The sequence below is a fragment of the Meleagris gallopavo genome, chromosome 2 (genome assembly GCF_000146605.3).
Source record: "Meleagris gallopavo isolate NT-WF06-2002-E0010 breed Aviagen turkey brand Nicholas breeding stock chromosome 2, Turkey_5.1, whole genome shotgun sequence".
In the NCBI taxonomy this organism is placed as follows: Eukaryota; Metazoa; Chordata; class Aves; order Galliformes; family Phasianidae; genus Meleagris; species Meleagris gallopavo.
In genome coordinates this window covers 72,669,931-72,674,772 of record NC_015012.2, presented here as the reverse complement: position 1 = coordinate 72,674,772, position 4,842 = coordinate 72,669,931, and the positions used below count along the sequence as shown (strand labels likewise).

General features: G+C 39.6%; 1 long non-coding RNA gene across 1 annotated transcript in view; it reads right to left on the bottom strand.

Annotated features, from left to right (window-relative positions):
- Positions 1–3,728: 3,728 nt before the first annotated feature.
- LOC109366462 overlaps positions 3,729–4,842 on the bottom strand; it is a 13,501-nt gene continuing 12,387 nt past the window's right edge. The window contains exon 3 of the long non-coding RNA XR_004159061.1: positions 3,729–3,913. This is a non-coding gene — a long non-coding RNA (uncharacterized LOC109366462). The remainder of the gene's footprint in view (positions 3,914–4,842) is intronic.

Below are 4,842 nucleotides of genomic sequence, written 5' to 3'. Positions count from 1 at the left end.
CCACGGAGAAAGCAGAAAATAAGCACATGAAGTTGGAGAACTCAGAGATTCGATCCAAATTGTGCATGTCTGGCTTTCAAGCAACACAAAGCTATCTACAGGTGTTAAAGACAACATCATTTCCTCTAGAAACTCTGCTACAAACTCATCAACCACAAGATGGCTCAGCTATTGTTGTGCAAGGGCAGCTAGCAGATGACTGAAAGCTTTGTGAGCGTTTAAGAGTATATAATTCAAATATTTGTCCAGCTGGGTCTCATGTGAGTCTTATGTGACAACATGCTCTCCTGCTTGAGTACCCATTCTTTCCAGTTCAACCAGCCTGGAAAACAGAGAAATAGCTGTTGGGACACATTGGACTATCTCAATATATTTAACCCTTGACTTCATGTCTTCCTAGTTATGAAATAAAAACAGGTAGCTCTGTTTAAATGTTAAGAAAAATGAAGATATTAAGTATTTCTGAGAAAACTGGCTCATTTTCATGAGCCAGTTCAGGTTTATAGCATAGCACCTTTCACAGAACAGCTCAATTGAAAAGGAACTCCAAAGTCCAGCTGCCTGACCACTTAAGGGATAGCTAAAAGTTAAAGCATATTAATGAGATCATTATCCAAATCCCTCTTGAACACTGACAACCATAGGGCAACAGTCACCTCACTAGGAAGCCTGTTGCAGTGTTTGACCACCCTTACAGTAAGGAGTTTGTTCCAGTCTGAACCTCCCCTGGCACATCTTTTTACCTTTCCCTTGCATTCTATATTTAGTTGTCACTGAGAAGAGATTAGCACCTCCCTCATCATTTCCCACATCAGAAAGTTTCAAAGAGTAATGTGTCAACCCTTAGCCCTCTTTTTCCGAATTAGACAAACCAAATTTCCTTTGCTTCTCACAGAACGTGACTTCTAGCCAAATATGCCTTTCATCCCTTTTATCAGCTTTGTTGCCCTCCTCTGGATACTTTTGAGGATTGTAACTTTCTTTTTATTTTGTGGAGCTCAGCACTGCAAACAATATCGAAAGTGAAGTTGCACCAATGCTAAACATAGTGGTAGAATCACCTCTTTTGACCAGCTGGCTTTTCTGTGATTAATACACCCCAAAATTCTTTTTGCCTTGTTGGCTGTTAAGGTACACCTCTGACTCATGTTGAACTGTTGAACAGCACCCACAGAACCACAGAATAGTTGATGTTGGAAGGGACATCTGGAAGTGATCTGGACCAAAATATTTTATTCCCTCTCAGAGGGACACTAGAGATGTTTGCTCAGAACCATGTCTGAATAGTTTTTGAAGATCTCCAAGGGAAAATCCCTGACATTTCCAAGTAGCCTGTACCAATACTCTGTCACCCACACAGTAAAGAAGTTCTCCCTCAACTGTTCTTAAGGACACAGATGCACTACCTCTCGGCTGCAATCTAGTCACTCATTTCCCAGTCAACAAAATATCTATTCCCAGCATTATTCCACCCAGGGTGCACAATCCAGCATTTATCTTTGTTGAATTTCATGTCATTCTTTATGCATTGATCTATCTAGATATCTCTGCAAAACCTCTCATTCCTCCAGACAGTCAACGACACCTATAAGCTTAGTGGCACCAACAAACTTTATGAGGTTGCACTCCAGTCCTTCTTCTAGATCACTGATTAGAATGATGAACAGGTCTGGTCCCAGAATTGAGCCATGGGGAGTGCTGAGTTTGATCAGCCACCAGCCAGATGCAGCCCCATTCACTATGGCTCTTTGAGCTTTATCACTGAGCTAGTTCATCACCCAGCATAGTGTGAACCTGTTTATCTCACAGTTGGACAAACTGTTCAGAAGGATGCTGTGAGGGATGGTATCAATGGCCATACTAAAATCTACTAAGATTACATCTACTGTTTTCCCTTCTGTAAGATATTATTCTGCTACATCATTGTCTCAAAGCTTGCTGGGGACACAGATGAACAAGTCCAGGCAAGTCCTGGGCAGGGGTTGAGAAATCCTTTGTCTGGAGAACTTTGATGAACAAGTCCTGGGCAGGGGTTGTGAAATCCTTTGTCTGAGGGACACAGATGGACAAGGCTAGGGTCAACAAGAGAGAGATAAGCTGCAGATTAATGGTCAGGAAGCAGTCTTTTGTGTGGGTTTAACTCGAGGAAGATGGCCATCTCAGGGGGTACTCACATGACTCTTGCTCAAGCACCCAGGGATGTCACGTAGGCAGAAAAAGAAGAAAAAAGGGGACCTACAATCCTGAGGTTTAGGGTTTTCTGGCAACAGATTCCTCATGAAGAAGAGCAGAGGTTTTCTGGCAACAGATTCCTCATGAAGAAGAAGAGGTTTCTGACATGAGAAGCCTCACGACCTGCCTCTCTCCCTCCTGGACTTGCTCTGCGCTCTACCACGATGCTGAAGAAGAACAAAGGTGTCTGCCATCAGATTCCTCACTACAGAACTCCTGCATGCTGATAGACTCTCCTGGGACTGCTACCTGAGTCCTGCTGTTTCTTCCTGGATTGGCTCTGCGACTTCCTCCTGCTACCTGCTTGCTGCCCAAGGCCGGCCACGCTGCTGCTGCTCTCTCCCTGCTGCTGCTCTCTCCCTGCTGCTTTTACCTCGGACTTTTGAAACAGCATGCAACAGGACTGCTGCTGGATCCTGGTGGTGACTGTCCCTCCTTCACGCAATTCTTGCTTCTTTCCTATCTTTTCTATTGCCTTCCTTCCCTTCCCCATCACCCTAAATTCATAACAGTCACCATCCTTTCCTTCCCTATCTCCCTGATTAGGATTTATAATAAACTGATTGCACCAACATTTGAACCGTTGTTTCTTAATCTCACGCCGGGTATACAGATATTAAAAGAACCTCCTACTCCCTTCTATAAATTGGAGCGAGACATCTTCATCAACCAAGCGGATGACCTTATCATAAAAGGAGATCAAATTATTAAGGCAGGACTTTCGTATGCTGGCTGTGCATGATAACTGTTTTCTTGTTTAACTGACTTTCAGTATCTCCCAGGATAATCTTTTCCATAAGTCTTCCAGGCACTGAGGTTACGAACGGTAGTTGCCTGGATCTTCCTAATGTCCTTTCTGTAGATGGTTATGATGTTGGTTAGCTTCCAGTCAGCATGGACCGCCACAGACTCCTAAAACCTTTGTTAAATTATTCCATTATTATCATGGAATGCTAAAAGGTATTTGAAAAATGTATGTCAGTTTAAGCACACCATTTTAAACATTTTTTATATATTTTTATTATTAAATTTTGATTTTATAAGTTTTTGTTATTAAAACATAAAAATTCTTTGCTTATATCACATTAGGAAAGTAAATAAAGTAAAAAATAAAAAATCAGATATAAACCATAATGTTCACATTAAAGGCACCTAAGTATGTACTACTTGATATTATATAATATTTATACTATTTGTTAACAGCTGTTTTATTTACAGGAAATATGAATAAGGAAGCCTATGATAAGAGCCAGTGCACTCCATGACTAGGTTTTCATTAAGTCTGAATCATATTGTGCTCTTTGGGGAGCCTTAAATATATATGTTTAATATTGAAATATTGAAAGTCTGTAATGCAAGTCTGTAATGCATTGTAAATCTTTCAGTTTTATAAACTTGAATTTTCTCCATGGTATGCTCTGTTGTGGAAAGTAGGAAGCACAAACAATTTTTGAGTACTTCTAGACTGCGATCCTATTATTAAAGACACAATTTTGTTGTTTTATTTGTAATACAGGACAAATATGTTCAATGAAGCCAATAAAGTAACAGCCATACATTAAGCTACTGTATGAGTGTTTCGGTGGAAGCCTATCCAGTGTTCAAGAAATATGGTTCTCTCTTAGAGGTGAGGGATGACACATTTCGTTTCCTGGATCCTTGTGTACTTTACACCAGCCAACTGAAAAGAAAATAAAAGGATGTCTGAAAACAAACAAACAAACAAACAAACAAACAAATCTGCAGTGACTAAATGCAGGGGAAAATAATACAGAAAAAGAGAACTAACAAAAAACTTTTCTTCATACTGAATTTGTGCCACTTTAAGTTTTGTTTTTAACTTGTAGCATTGGTATCTTCAAAAGAGTGAAATACTTCATCTTCTTGACAGAATAAATTGAGTGGAAAATTGCATAAACCCTTCAGCAGATGTTCTTTCCCACATTGTTTGGGAATTTATCCCCATTATACTGTACTTCTAAGACCTATGCCAAGCCGAATGGGGACATTATCAAAGATGATGATATGTTTAGGTGAGCAGTAAGCAAATACTCTCTCAAATATTCTCTCACTACCTCAGTACCTTATTCCTCAGTGCCAGTCAACTTCACCATGATCTTCTAACATGCTCCTATCAAGAATCTCTCTGCATAGGTGCTACATATATTATATTTCCATTATAAATTCAATAAATGAGAACCTGTTTTTTTTCCACTGAAGCAAAAGCTAAAGTCCAGACCTCTATAAATTGAGTTTGCTATAATGAATGGGTCTTGGAGTCAAAGCTGTCAGGCAACAAAGAATAAGAAAAAATAAACCAATTTCAGTTCCTACTGCCTGTAACTTATCTATAGCTGCATAGCATATTAATTGCATCAGATCAGATGGCATCTTCAAAATTATCCTGCACATCAGTGAGTTAAGAATCTGTATAAAAATAAGATTTGTCATTCATCATTCACTGAACAGCATAAGGCAACTTAATGTCATCTGTCATCTACAGTCAAGTGACATGCTTCTAGACTATCTGCCTGTCCATTTGCCTCTCTGAGTTCTGCTGCAATCTTTGATCAATTTCTTTTTTTTTTCTTCATCCTCTTTTTCTTTCTT